The sequence below is a fragment of the Gracilinanus agilis genome, chromosome 2, assembly GCF_016433145.1.
Source record: "Gracilinanus agilis isolate LMUSP501 chromosome 2, AgileGrace, whole genome shotgun sequence".
Taxonomy (NCBI): Eukaryota; Metazoa; Chordata; class Mammalia; order Didelphimorphia; family Didelphidae; genus Gracilinanus; species Gracilinanus agilis.
The window spans coordinates 18,560,979-18,581,637 of NC_058131.1; the positions used below are offsets into that span (position 1 = coordinate 18,560,979).

Here is a 20,659-nt window from a genome sequence, read left to right on the forward strand (position 1 = left end):
CTCCCTCCTCCTCCTTCTTCTTTCTTCTTCTTCTCTCTCTCTCTCTCTCTCTCTCTCTCTCTCTCTCTCTCTCTCTCTCTCTCTCTCTCCCTCCCTCCCTCCCCTCCTCTTTCTGTCTCTTTCTGTCAGTCTCTGGCTCTCTTTTTCTTTCTCTCTGTCTCTATCTCCTTTTCTCTCTCTTCTCTTCTTTCTCTGTCTCTTTTCTCTTTCTTTGTCACTTTTCTCATTATCTCCGTGTCTCTCTCTTTTCTCTGTCTCTCTATCTCTGTCTCTCTTTTCTCTGTTCCTATCTCTCTCTTTTCTCCACCTGTCTTTCTGTCTCTTCTCTATCTCTGTCTCTCTTTTCTCTTTCTTCTGTTTATCTCTGTCTCTGTCTATATCTCTTTCTTTGTCTCTCTTCCCCTGTCTGTCTCTGTCTCTCTCTCTCCCCCTTCCACCTTTTCCCCATTGCCTCCTCTCAGGTCCATTTTTAAATGATCCAGAGAGATAGAGAGAGAGAGATTAGCCATGAAAGTCATTATCAGCTTTTATCACAAATGCCACTTGAGAGAAAAAAATAAATGTCTCCACACAAAAGGATGAACAAATGTTGGGGAATCAAGGATAAAACTTCTCTCCCAGGGGAATACATGGAGCATAATTCCCTCTCTGTAGGGAGGAGAAGAAAGAGGAGAATGAGAAGGAAGGCCCCCTGGCTCCCACACACATAACCAGTTTCAGCAGTGCAGTATCTGTTCTATGTTTGGCCCATGATTTGACTACACCGCTTCATACCCAAGAAGCCACATACCAAGTCCTCATCCCTCTTTATCTCTCTGTCTTTAACATTGTTTATCACTCTCTTCTCTATATCCAAATCTAATCTCTAGGTTTCATGACATTGCTCTGTCCTGATTTTCCTCCTGCCTATCTGGCCACTCCTTCTGTCTCCTTTGCCAGAACTTCATCCAAGGCATGCTCACTAATTGGTCCCCTTTCTCTTCTCTCTCTCTCTCTATATATATGCTTTCACTTCATCAGCTCCCATGTAAGCAGATATCATTCCTAGCTGGTGCTTCTCCAGCCTATACCTGCACCTATTCTCTCACGAGCCCCCATCTGGCATCTCCAACTACTTTTCTGACATCCTGAACCGAATGTCCTCTAGACATCTACAATTCCACATGCCCCAAACTGAAGCCAATGTCTTTCCCCCTAAAATCGCCCGTCTTCTTCACTTAACTATTGTTATTTTTTTTTTAAAACCCTCACCTTCTGTCTTGGAGTCAATACTATGTATTGGCTCCAAGGCAGAAGAGTGGTAAGGGCTAGGCAATGGGGGTCAAGTGACTTGCCCAGGGTCACACAACTGGGAAGTGTCTGAGGCCAGATTTGAACCCAGGATCTCCTGTCTCTAGGCCTGGCTCTCAATCCACTGAGCTACCCAGCTGCTCCCACTTTCCTATTGTTATTGAGGGCAAAGCCATTCTCCAAGTTGGCCAGACCTGCAACCTAAGTATCTTCCTTGACTCCTCACAATTGTAAGATGAAAAAATGAATATCCAAATACTCCAAGTATTATATTTTACAAAATGTATTTATAATAACTTGAAGCAAAAGGAAAGTAAAAAGTTAGAGCAAAGAGGGAGCCAACCCAGCTGCAGTCACAGGTGGGGTCACAAAACCATATACAAATACATAAGGACGTTATGTGGATGAAAGGAAAAGGATGCTGGGAGATGTAGTTCAAGGGTTCAAGATTTTCTAATGGCACACTATCTCTCACCCCATCTCCATCCCCAATCTGTTGCCAAGACTTGTCCATTTTAGCCTTGTAACATCTCCTGCTCCTTCTCCCTTCTCTCCTCCAACACTGCTCCCAGCTTTGCGCAGACTCTTCTTGCCTTGGGCCTGGACTATTGCAAAAGCTGCTGGTGGTTCTGCCTGCCCCAAGTCTCTCCCCTCTCCAGTCCAACATACACTCAGCTGTTATAATAAGGAACTTCTGGAACAAAAATAGAGAACATCTTGAGTTCCTTATCACACTGTCAAAGGGATTTTCCTCAAGTTCAGATCAGATTTCTTCTCAATATATTCCGGTGGCTCCTTATCAACCCAGGATCAAACATAAATTCTCTGCTTGGCATTCGAAGCCTTTCCTATACTGATTTCGTCCCATCTTTCCAATCTTCTCACATTCTGCACCCATTCTGTACTCCATGGTTAACTCACACTGGCTTCCTTTCTGTTTCTCAAACAAGATGCTTCATTAACTAGCTGGGCATTTTCACTGGGTGTCTCCCATCCCCGGATTCTCCATCCTTATGTCCACTTCCTGAAGTTTTCCTGGATCCCATCTAAAATCCTACCATCTATAGGAATTCTTTCCTTCCTCCCTGGTTTTAGTGCCTTCCCTCCGTTGGTTATCTCCAATATATCCTAGATAGAGTGCTGGTACCTTATTTGTTTGCCCCCCTATTCGATTGTGAGCTCCTTGAGGACAAAGACTAAGTTTTTGTTGCTATTCTTGTTGGTTTTTTCTCCTTTTCCCCCGCCTTTCTTTGTTTAATGACTGACTGACTATTTATATTTTTATATTCTTGTGGTATGCGGCATGTGTCCCATCATGTTTTGATAAAAGTCTAGAGGGGGCAGCTGGGTAGCTCAGTGGATTGAGAGTCAGGCCTAGAGACAGGAGGTCCTAGGTTCAAATCTGGCCTCAGACACTTCCCAGCTGTGTGACCCTGGGCAAGTCCCTTGACCCCCATTGCCCACCCTTACCACTCTTCTACCTAGGAGCCAATACACAGAAGTTAAGGGTTTAAAAAAAAGTCTAGAAGCTCATTGGGGAGTCAGAAAGACCTGAGTTCAAATCTTCTCCTAGGCCTACCTTAAAATGTGACCCTGGGAATATCACTTAACTACTCTAAACCTCAGGTTCCTCATCTATAAAATGGGGATAATAAAAGAATCTCCCTCCCAGGCTTGTTGTGACAATCAGATAAGATAATCTATGTAAAGGGCTATATAGGTGTTAGCTATGATTATTATTGCCTGAATGTTCTACCAGCCCTTCTGAGGTCACCCCACTCTGAGGCCAATAAGGCATGACTGGACACAAGTTAGAGGAGACCTTTGAGGTAGTGGCAGGAATGATGGCCTAAGGATAAGAAGATCCTCCTTCACTCTCCAGCTTTGCAGTTTCTTCCAATGAGGTCTTGGACACTTTCCTTCTTTATACTTGTTTCCTAACCTGGCCATTGGACCAGAATATCTCTGATGTCACTTTAGATTCTAACATTCTATTGGTCTATTTTCTCTGGAGAATTTCAAAAAGAATTCCAGATGCCTATCTCTTTGGGAATGGCATTTGAAATAATGAATTGAGGGCACAGCTAGATGATTCAGTGGTTTGAGAGTCAGGCATAGATATAGGAGGTCCTGAGTTCAGATCTGATCTTGGACACTTCCTAGCTGTGTGACCCTGGGCAAGTCACTTAACTCCCATTGCCTAGTTCTTACCATTCTTCTGCCTTGGTACCAATATACGGTACTGATTCTAAGAGAGAAGGTAAGAATCTTTAAATAAAGAAATGGTGACCATATATATTAAGTGTAATGGAGGATTATTAAGAATGTAACCTAAATGGTTTTCTGGGTTCACACTGGGTTGAAGGAGAGACAGGAATGTCTGATGGTCTGACCAAACAGGATAGGAAGACCAGGGTTTACTGCCAAGCTGTTAACTGTCACAAGAATGGCAGTTTGGTCAACAGTCACTTAGCTCACCTAGGTTAGGGCCCATGTAACCAGCAGGCAACAGGTAAAAGTTGTAACAGTTTTAATTGAATAAACAAATAAACAAGGATGGGTATTAGGGATTCTACTTTTAACAACTAAGGACAAACCACAAGGTCAAGGGAGGGACTTAACTATACTATTCTATTGACCCAAGCCAGGCAGGGCCCAAAGGAAGCAGTACTGAAGTCACAGGGGAAAAGCTCCTTTGAACCTGGTTCCAGCCAGGTTTGGTCAGCTCAGCTAAAGGGCCTGAGGATGGCTTTCAATTGGGATCCCACGGTAAATCCAAGGATGGTCACAGGATGCCAGGAGCCAACTCCACCAGGACAGGTGATCCAAGGTACCCAGGTAGGGAGAGTGAGTTTGCAATGCTGTCCACCAGATCACAAACCACTTCCCTACTTGGTGCTGCTCTGCAGGTCTGTTGTCCACTGCTGAAAGCCTTCACCTCTCAGGATCCCAGGGAATCTGCATGCGATTTTCCCTAACTCTGAGTTCTCCCAGGTTAGCAACAGTTATGTCCCCAACCACTATGGAGTCTCTCTCAGAGAGGAAGAAGCACACTTCCTGCTTCTTCATTCCATCTTGGAATCCTCCAGCCCTTCCTACTAGGTCCAACACTAATACTAAATTAATAACTAAATAACCCTCACAACATAAGCCTCCCTTCATACAGGCAACTTAGCCACATGTACTCTACTCTCATGCAAGTCTCACAAATAATCTCTACAAATGTACATTCTTCCCACTCAAGAAATGTATATCCTCCTGATTAGAGAAATGTAAACTAAAACAACATTGAGGTACCACCTCACACCTAGCAGACTGGCCAATATGGCAGCAAAGGAAAGTGATAAATGTTGGAGGGCAAAATTGGGACACTAATACACTGCTGGTGGAAGTTATGAATTGGTCCCACCACTCTGGAGGGCAATTTGGAGCTATGCCCAAAGGGCTTTAAAAGACTGTCTGCCCTTTGACCCAGCCATATCACTGCTGGGTTTGTACCCCAAAGAGATAATAAGGAAAAAGACTTGTATAAAAATAATTATAGCCAGGCTCTTTGTGGTGGCAAAAAATTGGAAAATGAGGGGGTGTCCCTCATTTGGAGAATGGCTGAACTCGTACATCTGATGATGATGGAATATTATTGTGCTGAAAGGAATGATGAACTCAAGGATTTTTAATGTAAGAATTAAAATTTAAGTTTTTAGGCTAATATGAAAGTTCTAAAGTAATATTGTGGTCTCCAATTTAAAAATATTATAGCTTAAGTTAAAATAACTTTTAGCAGCTTTATTTATAAAGAGGTGGAAAGAGTGAAAGTGGGAAAATGTAGCTAAAGAGATAGATTTTAACAAGCCTATCAGCCCTTCTCCAGTGAGTTGAGGCTAAGCCCCACAGGGGCTTCCCCACATCCCTTGTCCCCAGGATTTCCCACTAATCCTCAAGAAAAAAGTCCAATGGTGCCTTCATCTAGAGTTCCACCAATACAGCCTCCTCCAGGAAAGGAAGGTCTCTCCAGAACGAATCTCTCCAGAAGCCAGGAAAGGAAGGCCAACTACTCACCCAGCAAGCCAATGCAGGATCCAGGGAAAGAGTCTCCTCCTTCAGTCTAGCTCACCGACAAAGTCTCCAAAGACAACTCCAAAGGAGAAGTACAAAGGAGAAGTCCAAAGGAGAAATCTCTTGGACAGGAAGTTTAGGACTTTTTATAGTCCTTTTTCCAAGTCACTTCCTGTCCCTTCCCCACTTTACAGGAACCAATTGCAGTCTTTCAATTTGCCTAGCACTGTCTAGGCCTCTGGAGTTGTCACCCACTTTAGCAAGTGACCAGCGAACTCTCTTACTTAGTGTCAAGTAGGGGTCCTTTAAGTTTTTTATTTGATTAGCTAAAAATATGCAAGGGGATAGTTAATTCTATCTTCACATTGTGTGAACCGAAAAGACTTCCAGGAACTGATGCAGAGTAAAAGGAACAGAACCAGGAGAACATTGTACACAGAGACTGATACCTTATGGCACAATTGAATGTAACTGACTTCTCTACTAGAAGCAATACAGTGATCCAGAACAATCCTGGGGAACTTAGGAGAAAGAGAACACTATCCACATCCAGAGAAAGAACTATGGGAGCAGAAACACAGAAAAAAAAATGTAGGATCCATCATATAGTTCGATGGGGATATGACTGGGGCTTTGGTGTTAAAAGATCACTCTGTTGCAAATATGAATAACATGGAAATAGGTTTGAACAAGGATATATGGATAATCCAGTAGAATTGCTTGTCAGCTCCAGCAGTGGGGAGAGAAAAGAGGAGGGACGAGAGGGAGAGAGAGAATCATGAATCATGGAACCATGGAAAAATATGCTAAATAAGTTTTTTTTTAATTTAACAAGACAAGTATATTTATCAGCAACCAAGGTAAATATCTTTTCATAATTTTTATTACTTAATTACTTACTTTTTCATTAAGTGCCTTTGTTTTGAACCAAGTATGTCCTATAGCTGACTAGAGAAAATAAACACATTGTTGGGGGCTTAGATGCTATAATTTGGAGAGCATTCTGATCTGCAAAGTAGCTAGATCTCAGAGTAGCTATCTAGTAGCTATTTCCTCTCTTAAAATGAGAACTAAGAGCCCTGAGTTCCAGCTTCAATTCTACCATTAAATAATTGTGTGAATTTGGGAAGGTCATTTCCCCTCTTTGAGAAATGAGTAGACTAAATGATTTCCAGACATCTTGAGCTCTAAATCTAGTAAGATTGTGACTTCTACAAACCTCAGGAAAGTCTCTAGAGCAGTAATGGTGAATCTATGTCACAAGTGCCAACGATGGCGCACAAGCACTCTCTGTGGGCATGTGTGTAGCCCTACCTACCCCTGGAGTTCATTACTAGAAAGGCAGAAACTGCTTGGATGCAGCTGCTCCCCTCCCCCTCTCCACTGTGCCGGAAGACATTTTTTTCACATTCCCCATCTCTCTGCCCAGCAGCCTATGGGAGCACACACTGGGTAAGGTGGGTGACTCACAGGCAGCAGAGCTGGAGGGGAGCAGAGCTCTTGAGCCACTCCCCTCCCCCTCTCTACATGCTGAAGACATTCTTCTCTTCCTCCACCCCTCCACCCAGCAACCTAATGGGAGCCTTTTCTCCCTCCCCTGTGTGGGATAAGGGTGGGGGGAGGGGGACGGACACAGCAGTGGGTCTGGGGGAGGGGGACAGGACCCAACATTCCATCTCTAAAAGGTTCACCATCACTGCTCTAGAGCAATCTCCCTCTTTCTCTTTATAAGGATATGAAGGCATACTGCAGCCCTATAGACTCTTTCAATGGTGTCATCCAAGGACCTGGGCCTAGAGGAAGCAGTGGGTGAGGTAGTGCCAAGAATGCAAACACATCTGTTTAAGTCTCGGCTCTCTAGAATTTCCACTGAGGGTGGATCATGAAAGATCACCAGTGGGGACTCCAATTCCCCATTGAAGCCAAACTGGCATGTGTTCTGGACGTTTTCCCTTGAATGTCTGGATGGGGCAGACTCTTCTCACTGTTCTTTGGCTCTCTAGAAGTATATTCCAGGAGAGCCTCTAGAAACCAGCTCCAGATTGCCTGGATTTTTGGAAAAGGTCTCCAAAAACAAACCATTCTTCTTCTATTTGGATTAGAGTAACCCCAAAACTCAGTTACGTTCAAAGCTTTCCTGCCGATCATCTCCAAAGCCAGCAGCAATTCTATCGCTGCCAAGAGAATGTATACAGAAAAGGGATCTAAAGGTGAAACAAGGCTCCGTCCTTCCCCATAAGGCTCCGACGAACAAAGGTATAAGATAGGGGTTTATGAGGATGAAAATGAATGTTCCTGGCTCCAGCCCTCCAGCCACTGTACCTCTTAGCTGGCCCATCCATAAAACAGGAATCAAGGCTGCAGCCGCCTGTCACAGGATTGTGGAGGCAGGAAAGAGGGAAAGCGGTTGTTTTACAAAACTGAAATCGCTGCCCTGTTGGTTTCATTCTCGCCCTCTTTTTCAATGGGATGCAGATGAAACAGTTGCAGATTTCACCTTATTTTTTATATTTAATCTTGTTACTGTTATTATTTCCTACAGCAGCGTCAAGGGCAGAAAGGGGGCAGCATTCATGTGGAGAAAAGGGTCTGCGTCTGTGTCTCGGAGCCGATCTCCTGGAAGGAACGTTCTAGGAAGAGAAAGGACGACTTTGACAGCATTTTCCATTGTTCAACCCTTCTCCGGGGCAGAGTCGGGGATGGCCGATGATGGACGAGGTGCTGAGCTGTCAGTTCTTTTCACAGGGAAATAAGCAAGATGTTAAGTGAGTTTCTGCTCTCGGGGGACCGGATTTGGCCCTCAAGCAACTCATCCGTCAAAGACAGACTGTAAGCGGCTCGGAGCGGAGGGAGAGTGAGGAGGGCGGCGTGGAATCCCAGAACAAAAGTGAAGAGAAGCCCTGCAGGACCGACCCTGAGCTCGGGGAGAGGAAGCCCAATGACAAGCGAGGCTGGGCGGGTGAGAGCTGGGAAATCATCCTCCGCTCTCTGGCCTCGAGAACAGCTGCTGATGCCACGCTGGGTCTGTGGAAGCCTCCACGATGGCCTCCTCCAGCTCTTTCGGGCTTTGGGTCGTCAGCCGGAACACCCCGAGCCTTCCACTGTTCCAGGGACTGTTCGCCCTTCAGGTGTGAAAGTCTCCAGTCAGGAGACCCCAGATCTAGAGAAGGAACAGGACCCGAGAGGCCATCATAGAGGAAACAAGTGAGTCCTCTGCGTCAGGGACTGGACCAAGAGCACAGCTAGTGTCTGAGACTAGATTTGAACCATGGTCTGCTTGACTCCAAATCCAGGGCTCTGGCAGCTATCAGCTACACTACACAAAGGACCTTAGTTCAAATCTAGACTCTCTAGTTGGCGACGACGTAGCAGCCATGCAGTAGGGCACTCGGGGAGCAGGGAGCTGCTCTGTTGTTCCCCCTCTTCCCAGAGCCCGAGGACATTTTTTTTTGCATGCCCCACCCCTCTGTCCAGCGGCTCAAAGCAAACACTTTCTCCCTTGGCCCTCTCCAGTAATGAGGGGGCTCACAGACCTCTGGACCCTCGAGCTAGGTAAAGACTTCCCACATATGTGTGACTTTATTATTTTTTTTAAGGCAATGGGGGTCAAGTGACTTGCCCAGGGTCACACAGCTGGGAAGGGCCTGAGGCCAGATTTGAACCTAGGACCTCCTGTCTCTAGGCCTGGTTCTCAATCCACTGAGCTACCCAGCTGCCCCCATATGTGTGACTTTAGAAATAGTCACTTTTCCTTTCTTGAGCTATTGCTTCATTTGTACTTAGGGTAAAAATTAATGGTTTGTTCAGATTAAAAAACAAACAGACAGACAAATCTGTAAATAATATTTAGCAGACTGACTCTTTAATATTTCAAAGAAAATAACCTCTATAAAGAGGTCTCCTTTGGGAAAGAAAAAAATAAAACAATCAAAATAAAGACTAATTAATAGGTCCCGCAGACCATTCTTTCAGGGCAGGCAAAGGAGTTAAGGATTGATTGTGGTTTTTTTCCTATTCTGATGACTTTTTAAGGTTTTGTTTTGTTTTTTAATTCATTAATACAATTTATCCACAAGTGTCCCAGCCCCTCCCTAAGCTCCCCACATCCCAGAAGGCATCATCCCGGAGACAGACATGCTCATAAATAAATAAATAAATAAAGTCTTTCATGTTTCCACTTTTCTGTTCACTCTCTAGAAGTGACATTCACAATTTCTTCTTCCAGTATTAATTCTGTAGCTGGTAGGACGTTCTCTTGGTTCTTCTCATTTCACTGCTCATTATCTCATGTAGTTCTTTCCAAGTTTGTTGGGGTTTTTTTAATCCATCTGCTCACTGTTTCCTATGACGCCGTAGTATTCCATCACACTCACATGCCACAATTTGTTTGGCCATTCCCTGATGACTTGTTAAAAGGGCGAGAGTTATGACCAACCAGAGAACTGATGGTGAAACATGCTTCCGGCCTCCTGGCAGACAGGTGACAGGCTCAAGGAGAAAAATCAGATGCTGCCAAAGTGGAGATTTGTTTCGCTCAACTATACATATCCAATGCAAGGATTTGGCTTTGTTTTTAAATTAGGGGGAGGGGAGGAGTGGGAAGAAAGGAAAAGAGATTTTTGTTCACTGAAAAAAAGTTTAATCTAAAATAAATTAAGAAGAGTTATAGCTTAAGCCTCCGTGGTTGAAGTTAAAGGAGACATGAACGTGTATGAATTGTTGCAGAGTGACATGAGCAAAGGCAGAACAATGAGCAAAATAATGACAACATTGTAAATGGCACCAACCTTGTAAAGCACAAGAACTCTGATTGATTCAATTAATCAACCAGGATTCTAAAGGGTTAAATGTGAAATGTGCCACCCACATCCTGACAGAGAGGTCCCAGGGTCCCGGAATAAGGGTAGGGGAGGAAGAGAGAGAGAGAGAGAGAGAGAGAGAGAGAGAGAGAGAGAGAGACAGACAGACAGACAGACAGACAGACAGACAGACAGACAGAGACAGAGAGAAAGAGACAGAGACACAGAGAGAGATATAGAGACAGAGAGACAGAGAAAGAGACAGAGACAGACAAAGAGACAGAGACAGACAAAGAGAGACAGAGAGACAGACAGAGACAGAGACACAGAGAGAGATACAGAGACAGAGAGACAGAGAAAGAGACAGAGACAGACAGAGACACAGAAAGAGAGGCAGAGAGAGAGAAAGGAGAGACAGAGAAAGAAGCTATTTTAGTTAACAGAAAAAAATAAAATTTTACTTAAAAAAAGATGGTAGAACACATTCTTCCATTCTTCCCTGTTGGAGGAAGAAGTATTATGGGAGTGGAAGAATCCAGCTGAAGCCAAAGTGACAAGTAGAGAGAAGTTCCACACCTTTTTCTCCAGAGGATCATTGCCTGGCAATGACCAAGAACAGTGACCTTCTCAGCTTCCTTCTCACCATGGAATTTTATTCAGCCCCTGGGATCTTCTCCTTCTGAACCATCCCTCCACTAGGTCAACCCCCATCTCCATTAGGGAATTCACTCCTAGAGTCTACTGGCTGTGTTTCTGACTCTCCTGGCTTCATCACCAAGCCCCAAGTGGGGACTTCTTCCTTCACCAACCCCCCTCTTTCCAGCTTTCTTTTTTGTGTTATCTTCCTCCATTAGAATGCAAATTCCTTGAGAGCAGGGACTTTCTTTTTGTTTGTTTCTGTATTCCCGGGCTCAGTGGCGTTTAACACCTAGTAAATACCCATTAAATGCTTGTTGTCAGTCTTTGAGTCCAACTAAAGTCCAGCAGAGACCAGCAAGAACAATGGAACTATATTCACAAAAGGCATTGCCAACCCTGTTGTGTTGGAAGCCAACATCAGCATATGTGTCCTCACCCCATGTGCTTGCTATGTATATACCCTTCCACACATGTACTGCTAGTCATACATGTTGACTTTGGCACATGTCTTCCCTACATGTATGCTCACCTGTAGGTCAGCGCATGTTCTATACATGTGTACCTCCTCCTATGTGTTTACTACACATGTCCATTCTTCCAAATGATATATTTATGGGAATATGTGGGAGCCAGGTCTGGGGAGAGAGAAGCAAGAATGGTCCATGGCCATCTTTCGTAAGGTTCATGTCTTTTTTCACCTGGGTCTTCTGGCCAGGAAATGCTGACACCTGTCGGGGCCCAGGAGCTGTGGTTGGGAGGGTATGTATGTGTTTGGACCCACCGAGTGCTCTGAACTGGAACGCTTTGGAGAGGAAATCTCGAGGCACTACCTGTAAATGGAGGCAGTCTGACTAGAAGATCATTCCAGGTCTGGTATAACTAGTAGAAGCAGGATTTGAACTCAGGTTCTCTGTTTCCAAATCCAACATTCTGGAAATGACCTCAAAGAACACCTAGTCCAATTTCAGGCAAGGAATTGAGGCCTAGGGAGAGGGACTACTCCAAGATCACCCAGTTAATAGAGCCATTTTTCAAACCCAGATTCCCTGAATCAAGATCTGGTCATTGCTCCCTCTCTTCTGGCCCTGAGAATTTTCAGATGGTCCCTGTCTGCTGGGGGATGAAATAAAGAAACTCCCAGCGGCCCAAGAGACCCAGAGGAGGCAGCAGATGAGTGCTGAGGGCTGAGGGCTGAGACCTGGCCACACCTGAGTCTGTCAGAGACAGGAATCCTCTCCTTCCAAAGTCCCTGACTCACCACGGGCCCATTTCCTCCATCCTTTGCCCCACTGGAAGTCATTTCATTCCAACACGTAGTGAGTCAGTCATGTGCACGGGGAGCGAGGCCCCGCTGATGTCATTCCAGAAAGCAGGGGGCTGCTCCCAGCATCAGAGGAAGAAGCCTGGCTTGAGGTCGGCCCACTCTCTGGCCCTCCAGGGAGCGAGACATTCCCAGGACACGGAAAGCACACTCCCCAAAGGAGAGGAGAGAAAGAAAAGTACTGGAGAGAATCCATCCGTGCTCAGCCTTGGCCACAAGCCCACGTCTGGGGAAATCTCTGTCCTTTTCTCAAAGGTACAAATATCGGAATGTCCCCTGATTCGCAGAAAGAGCCAGGGGACGGCACGTAGGCCCAGAGCAGCTCACATGCACGGCTGGAGCCTCAGAGTAACTGGCCCCTCAGCTCCCACTCCCCCCTGCTCCCCCCTGCTCCCTGAAGACAGAACAGTGACCCATTCATTCATTCATTCATTCAGTAAGTCATTGTGGAGGACTGTAGGCCCAGCCCCAGAGCCTTCCTTGAAGAGAAATCTAGGGAGGGGGGCAGATCCTTAGTGTGTTTATCCAGGTGGAATCGGGCAATAGTAGTATTAAGTGCAGCCTTGTTGGGGTGAGGGAACCCCAGTGCTGCTTGCTTTCTGTAACACAGAGGCAGCAACAGAATCAGGGAAAGGCCATAGGGGGCCATTTGGGTGTGAGTTCTAGTTCTGCTTTTTACTGGTGGGGGAGGATGGGCCAGTGCCTTCAGCTCTTTCAGACTTGTCTATCAACTGAACATAAAAATCCTTGTGCTCTCTATCTCAGGAGAGTCAATGAGGAAATGGATGGAAAGTGGATAAACATCAACTCCCTATTGGAGTTTTAGGGTTTCTTTGGTTTCATCTAGCGTAGGAGAACTGCCAGGCCAGAAGAGCTATTCCGACCACTCAGGGAGATCAGCAATTCCTCTTGGTTTGGGGGCTCTTAACAAATACGAGCTGATTGACTGGTAGAATGGATTGATGGATGGAGAATGAGCCAAATGGCCCCACGGGAGTGGAAAATGTGGGTCGGGGAGTTGTTGATAACTAGGGTAATACTTTAACATAAAAAAAAATCTACCTTGCTGTTCCCCAAATCCAAGTAGTCACAGCATTCTCACCCCCCACTCCCACTGAGACAGGAAGATTTTAGAGCAGTGGTTCCCAAGCTTTTTTTGGCCTACCTCCCCCTTTCTGGAAAAATATGACTTAGCACCCCCCTGTCACATACTATTGCCACCCCCTTACAGTTATTCACCGCCCCCAAATGCACCTGTGGCCATCACCGCCTTCCTGGATTGCTGCAGCACCCACCAGGGGGCGGTGGCACCCACTTTGGGAATCACTGCTTTAGAGGATTCCTTAAGGCCCCCTCAAATCTCCAGGTAGGGCGGCACCTACGTGGCCCAGCAGGAACTGCCCTGAGTTTGGAGTTGGAAGGCTTGACTTTGAATCCCATTTCACAGACTACCAGCTATCTGACCTTGGCCAAGCCGAGACCTCTCTGGGCCTCAAGTTTTTTCACCATAAAATAAGAGGGTTGGACATTAGCTGTTGCTTCCAGCTTGAAAACTTTGGCAGAGTTGAGTCCCTAGCCGAGTTTGTAAAGATTCTAGGAGTGAAAATTGCCAGATCATCTCTGGAACCCACTCCAGGGACTTATGAGGAGCCCTAGGCAGGGTGTGTCCAGGCTTACATCAAGCTGACCCATAGCAAGAGTCAGTCTAAAAGCTTCTGGCCATCTTCTGGGTTCTAGACTCTTAGGTGACTAGAGCTGGAAGGGATTTTAGCCATCCTAGGACTAGAAGGGACCTCAAGGAATCTAGCCCAACCTATTCATTTTACAGATGAAGAAACTGAGGCTGAAGGAGGAGCAATGATTCTCCTCAAGGTCCCATAGTCATAAAAGCTAGGATTTGAACCCAGATCCTCAGAATGTTGAGAGAATGGCCTTTCCAGTGTGCCATTTTCCAGAGAGGGTCAGAGAAGGGAAGGGACTTCCACAATCTTGCACAGCTCAAAGCAGCTGAACCCAGGGCTCCTGATGTAAGGGAGCAATTTTTCCCCTCCCCCCCCCCACAGCCTCTCCTTACCCCCATGACCCTTTTCTCTCCATCATGGAGACCAGAGCCCATTCTCCTGTCACCCATTCTTTGGAATCCTTCCTCCGATTTTCCTTAGGCCAGTTTGCTCAAGCAGGGTTCTTTAATAAAGAGGAGGGCATGATCTCAGAGTGCCTGTGTCCTTTATTGTATTAAGTCTTCATATTTTCCAGGGTTTCACAGAGATCGAGGGGAGAGATAAACCTCTGCCAACAAGATAAATGTTAACTTTTATTAAAGTCCCTCTGGGTTTGCTACCTCTAAAGGGAGAGAGAAGGGTTTGAGCTCATTTATTCATCCAGAATTTCCTCAAACGTGAAGGGATGGCCTTCTGAATCACTCAGCCAAGTCCTAGCATTGCCCTTCCCTTTCCTCTTAACAATACTTGCTCCCAGTGGCCCCCTTCCAGCCTTCCTACTCATACTTTCCAGTGCATTCGTTGCAGGGTGGATACTGGGACACTGTCTTCTTTAGGCTGGGAACTTCTCCTGGGAAGCCAGTGCATCTTCCATGCATGTGAGAGAGGCGACAGTTTTGGAGGAAAGCCAAAAAGGGCCGGGCTTCCTATACCTGAAAACACAGTGATGAGGCTTTTCAACATCCTGGAACGGTTGGTGAGCTGTTCCCTTAACGTCATTCTCTCCCCAGAGCCTGTCCTGGGAATGGATGTAGCAGAAAGTGAGGGAAAGAATCCCTGTCAGCACAGGAAGGATCTTAAGACAACAGTGTGGTACAGCAGGAAGAGCCCTGGCTATTGAGTCTGAGACCTGAGTTCAAATCTTCCCTTACTGTACTAATGTCTTGTTGATGGAGCTGTAAATTGGCCCAGCTATGCTGGAAAGCAATCAGGAACTCTTCCCCCAAAGGAACTAAACTTTGATTCATATAACAATTAGGTCTAACTCCACAATTAGGTCTAACCCCCAAAAGAGATTAGAGAAGGACAAGGACCCATAAGCACATGAAACCTTTACAACAGCCCCTCCCCTTTTTGTGGCAAAGATTCATTAAGCAAATGGACCCCCATCAACTGGGAAGTGGCCAAGTGAATTTGGCTATGAATGTAATTGAATACTTTGATACCTTTAAGAAATGACAAAAGGGATCATGAACTGACATAGAACGAAATAAGAAGAATCAGGAAAACAATACAGAATACGAAGAATAGCAATTTTATAGTGCTTGAAAGTTTGAAAAGTGACTTACAAATATAAATCAATCAAGCAGCATTTATTAAGTACCTACTAAGTGCCAGGCACTGTGCTAGAGATATAAAAAAAAAAGGCAAAAGATAGTCCCTGCCCTCACAGAACTGACAATCTAACAGAGGAGATAACTTGCAAACAAATTTGTACAAAGAAAGCCCTATACCAGTGTTTGTGAACCTATGAGGCATGTGTGCTAGAGTGTGCCAGAGGGGGCTGCTCCTTTTCCCTCTCCATTGGCTCCTGAGAACATTTCTCACATCACCCACCCCTCTGCCCAGCCACCCAATGGGAATGTTTCCTCCCTCCCCTGTCTGGAGCAAGGCGAGGGGCTCATATGAGGCGTGAGGGCTGCAGTTTGGGCACTCGAATCTCTAAAAGCTTTGCCATCACTTCCCTATACTAAATAAGTAAGAAATAATTAATAGAGAAAAGGTACTAGAATCAAGAGGGGTTGGGGAAGGCTTCCAGTAAAAAAATCATTATTTGATTGTCACAATGACACCAGAAGCTAAGTGCAATTATTATCCCCATTTTACAGATAAGGAAACTGAGACTTAACTGATTTGCTTAAGTGATTTAGCTAAGATCACACAACTAATATCAGGCTGGATTTGAATTCAGGTGATGACAAACAACTTTGAATGTCTTGAAAACTCTGATCAATATAATGAATCACCATGATGCCAGAGGAATGATGATGAGGCACGTTCCCCAGCCCCTAAGAGAAGGATGATGGACTCGGAGTCCGAAATGACACAGACTTCTGGGGCTTGGCCAATGTGGGAATTTGCTTTGTCCGATGATATGGATTTGTTACAAAGGCTTCATTTTTCTCTTTTGCATGTGGGAAGGGTGGTTCAGAATGGAGTGGGAAGAAAGACAGTCAGAGGGAAACAGACACAGACAGAGAAGGAAGGCCAGGCAGAATTTTAAGCAGGCCAATTTTGAAAGCCAGAGGTTGAAATTATTATATAATTAAAAAGAAAAGGCTTCAATCCTCTTGATCTGTTTTACTCTGTATGTTTAAATGTCCATTTTATTCAGTGTTTATTAACTTCATTATAATTTTTTTTATAAAGAAAAAAAAAAAACAAGTTCTCCCTTTCTTGCTCACTACCTGTATAAGCTTGGCTAACTCACTAACCTTCCCAAGCCTGAGTTTCCTAGGCTTTCTAATTGGAGAAGTCCATCTAATTTGGACTTGATGACTCTTTAGATCCCTTCTACCTCTAGCCTTCTGATCCTATAATTTCTTGGACCCTCCTCTACATGGCAGAGAAGGAGAAACTGAGACTCAGGGTAGCAAACTGAAAACCTCCCATCCTGGTTCAGTTCCTCCACACCTCTCACCTGCTCTATTATGGTAATTGCCTGACTGGTCCCCCTGTTTCCTGTCCTTCCCCTTGTCATGGAGGGACCAGTCAAGAAGGGCCGAGTGCTTAGAGTGTGCTTGGATTGACTCTTCCCTGTGGATTCTACAGAGCATGCATAGGTATTGCCTGCGTAGCCCCAGTCTGTCACGTAGACCATTGCAAGTTGGCTTCCCAGTCAATTGTGACTCAGTGGATGGTACTTGTAAAGTCTTCTAATTCTAATAAGACCCTGTGAGCCTGAAGGGGCTGAGCTGGAATCGAGCGTCCATTCAAAAAGGGTCGGCCAGCAGATCTACAACAAGTCTCTCTTCTCCCTCTTGGTTGCTATTGTTGGTCCTCTTTGGTTTTCAAAATGGGCCAATGATATCACGAGTGATGGCTTGACTTGTGAGTGAGTTTGATTTAAGGGAGGTAGAATTGCACAAAGTCTTCAGCCTCCACTTTCTTTTCCAGAGTCATCCACAGCCAGTGGCAAAACGAAAATCAGGATGTCTGGCGATGACCCAGGATGCATTGGGTGACCTTGGCGGCTTTGATGTCTGACCAAGCTCTTTATTGGCAATGAGGCAAAGACTACTAGGAACTAACTGCCAGATTCGAGCAAGGTATCTATCGCCATTCTCCACCCTCTCCCATCCCCAAGCTGCCATGTATCTATTAGCAAATGGAGCCCATGTTTCTTTTATTTTTATTTTATTATGTATTGTTATATTATATTATAATAATTATTTATTTTATTTTATTTTATTATTTCTTGATCTCAGATGAATAAGTATTCTGATGGGAGGGCCCGAGTGAGTTCAGTCAAGTCATACATTCCTTTCATCAGAGGAAGCAGTGGTTGTTGATGTGGGTGGGAAAGGAAAAACCTATGAATGGATATAGAAAGATAATCATCAGGGGCAGCTAGATAGCTCCGTGGTTTGAGAGACAGGCCCAGAGATGGGAGGTCTTGGTTCAAATCTGGCCTCAGACACTCCCCAGCTGTGTGACCCTGGGCAAGTCACTTGACACCCACCCCCCCCATTGCCCAGCCCTTACTGCTCTTCTGCCTTGGGACCCATACACAGTATTGATTCTAAGATGGAAGGTAAGAGTGAAAAGAAAAGAAAAGAAAAGAAAAGAAAAGAAAAGAAAAGAAAAGAAAAGAAAAGAAAAGAAAAGAAAAGAAAAGAAAAGAAAAGAAAAGAAAAGAAAAGAAAAGAAAAGAAAAGAAAAGAAAAGAAAAGAAAAGAAAAGAAAAGAAAGATACCCACTGACCATGGCACTTGGTAAAAGAAGTTCTGGCTATGTTCTCTCTAAAAAGGCACTGGAGCTTTGCACAGCGGCAATATAGTAGCCAATGAGGTTTAACCGAGTTATGATTATTTCTAATTGAAAACTTTTCCTGAAAAGGTACTGGTCGTAAGAGCATTGCAAAGAGGTTCACCTAAGGGCAATTTCATGAAAGTTCTACCAAAGAGAAAAGTTCTCCCCATGAGAATTTGGCTCAAGTTGAAGCCAAGATGGAGACCCCTCTATCCCCAAGGGGTTCCTCCAAGCCAAATTTGCTCCTGGAAGTCCTTCCTTCTCAACTGGTTTGCTAATTTATTGGCTGATGGTGGGGCTGTCAAGCTGCTTTGCCCTTTCTAGTCATTCTTGTGCAAACTTTTTCTAGTTTGAAGGCCTTTTAGCATTCAGTCTAAGCCCCCCAAGTGGGTGAATGAGCCCTCGAGACATGTCCTCCCTTAGCTGAAACATCAGGCACCCATGAAGGGATCCGTTTCAATCCCAGCCTCACAAAGCCAGAGATCCAGAAGGGACTCTAGAGACCAGCTAGTCAAGCTTGTTCCTCTTCACAGATGGGGACTCCAGTTGTTTTGGGGTGTTGTTCAAGGCTACATGGGGGGCAAACTTCAGAGGGAAAATTTGACCCAAATACAGAACAAGTCTCTGCTGTTCATGTAGAATTTGTATTTGACTTACTTGTAAATGGAAGAAGATGTGTGATAAAATGGACAAGAGCTGTGAATTTGGGGTCATAGAGCCTGGGTCCAAATAGCTCTTTAGACACAAATCATGTGATCCAGAGCAGGTTATTTAGCTTCTGTGGGCTTCAGATTCCTCATCGTGTGTGTGTGTGTGGGGGGGGGAGGTGTGTGTGTATGTGTGTTGTGTGTGTTGTGTGTTGTGTGTTGTGTGTGTATGTGTGTGTTGTGTGTTGTGTGTGTTGTGTATTGTGTGTGTATGTTATGGTGTGTGTTGTGTGTGTTGTGTGTATGTGTGTTTGGGTGTGTTGTATGTGGTGTGTGGTGTGTGGATATGTATGTGTGTTGTGTGTATGTGTGTTGTGTGTGTATGTTATGGTGTGTGTTGTATGTGTTGTGTGTGGTGTGTGGTGTGTGTATATGTGTGTTTTGTGTGTGTATGTGTGTTGCGTGTGTTGTATGTGGTATGTGGCATGTGTATATGTGTTTTGTGTGTGCATGTGTTGTATGTGTTGTGTTGTGTGTGTGTTGTGTTGTGTGTGTTATGTGTTGTATGTAGTGTGTGGTGTGTGGTGTGCATGTTTGTATGTGTGTGCTGTGTGTTGTGTGTGTTGTACGTTGCGTGTATGTGTGTTATGTGTTATGTGTGTTGTGTTGTATGTGATGTGTGGTGTGTGTATGTTTTTGTGTATGTGTGTTGTGTTTGTGTGTGTTGTGTGTTGTGTGTTGTGTGCATGTGTGTACATGTGTGTTTGTGTGCACATTGTATGTGTTGTATGTGGCGTGTGTGGTATGTTGCGTGTGTGGTGTGTGGTGTGTGTGTGTTGTATGTGTTGTGTGTCTGTGTAGTGTATGTTGTATGTGTTGTATGTGTGTGGTGTGTGTGGTGTGTGTGTGCTTAATGATTCGGGGGTCCTTCTAGTGCTACATTTTTTGTGTATTTTGCTTTTTCCAATAGACTATCAGCTCTTCGAGGACAGGCATGTTTTCCCACTTTTGTTTTTCTGTCGGCACCACACAGCACCAGGCCCGGCATGTAGCAGACAGCCATTCACCCTTCATCCAGCTCCCTCGGCCAGCACTATACCAGGCAGAAGTAATGTTGAGACAAAAGTCAGAATGATTCGTGCCTTCAAGGATTCTATGTTATATTGGAGGAAGGGGAGAAACAACATGCCTGCCGAAAACTGCCTATGAAATATATAGGAAGGGAGGTTCAAATAAATACCTTTTGAATGAATTGAATTAACAGTCAGATGCTGTCATAGATACAACTATGGAATCAAGACCTGAGTTCAAATCCTGCTTCAGAAACTTTGTCATGTGACCCTAGGCAAGTCACCTAACGTGTGAGTCTGTCTCTTCCTCTGTAAAATGACTCTGCGCTCTCTCAGCTCTGAAGCTCTGATCCTATGACCACGGATCTTTCCCTTAGTTCCTCCTCGTTCCACTCATGCCCCCAACACTGAATAAATAATCGGTTAAAATTAAAGTACTCTTGAAGGAAACTGAGGCCCCCAAGAGCCGTGTCTCAGACAATAATCGGCATTCATGAAGCGCCTTTGAGGGGCCGAGCGCCGGACTAAGTGCTGCTCAGACACTTCTCTTTTGCGTCTCACAGAAAAGCCTGTGACTGTAGATGTTTGGGGCAAGATTCTAGTTCACACGATAAAGGATATCGCGGAGGGGAACCACCAGTCACTGCTAGACCTTCCCCTTAAAAAAACACGCGCGGAGAGCGGAGCGTTTACGTTCATCTCTGAGCCGATGCTCAGGGGGAAACCAAAGGAAGAGGCCAGGCCAGCCGCCATCTCCTCCCCATCTCCGGACTCCAGGCCTCCTGGGAAAGGCCCGGGGCAGACCGCTGACGTCTCTTGTCCTTCTTTTCATTACAGTGAAAAGAAAATGAATTTTCCTTTCCAA

At 45.1% G+C, this 20,659-nt stretch overlaps 1 protein-coding gene and 1 pseudogene across 1 annotated transcript in view; both read left to right on the forward strand.

The window, feature by feature from the left end:
- Nucleotides 1-20,659, forward strand: part of NKX2-6 (NK2 homeobox 6) — a 106,062-nt gene that overhangs the window by 15,794 nt on the left and 69,609 nt on the right. The gene's annotated exons all lie outside the window — the stretch shown is intronic.
- Nucleotides 18,083-18,234, forward strand: LOC123238289 (annotated as a pseudogene).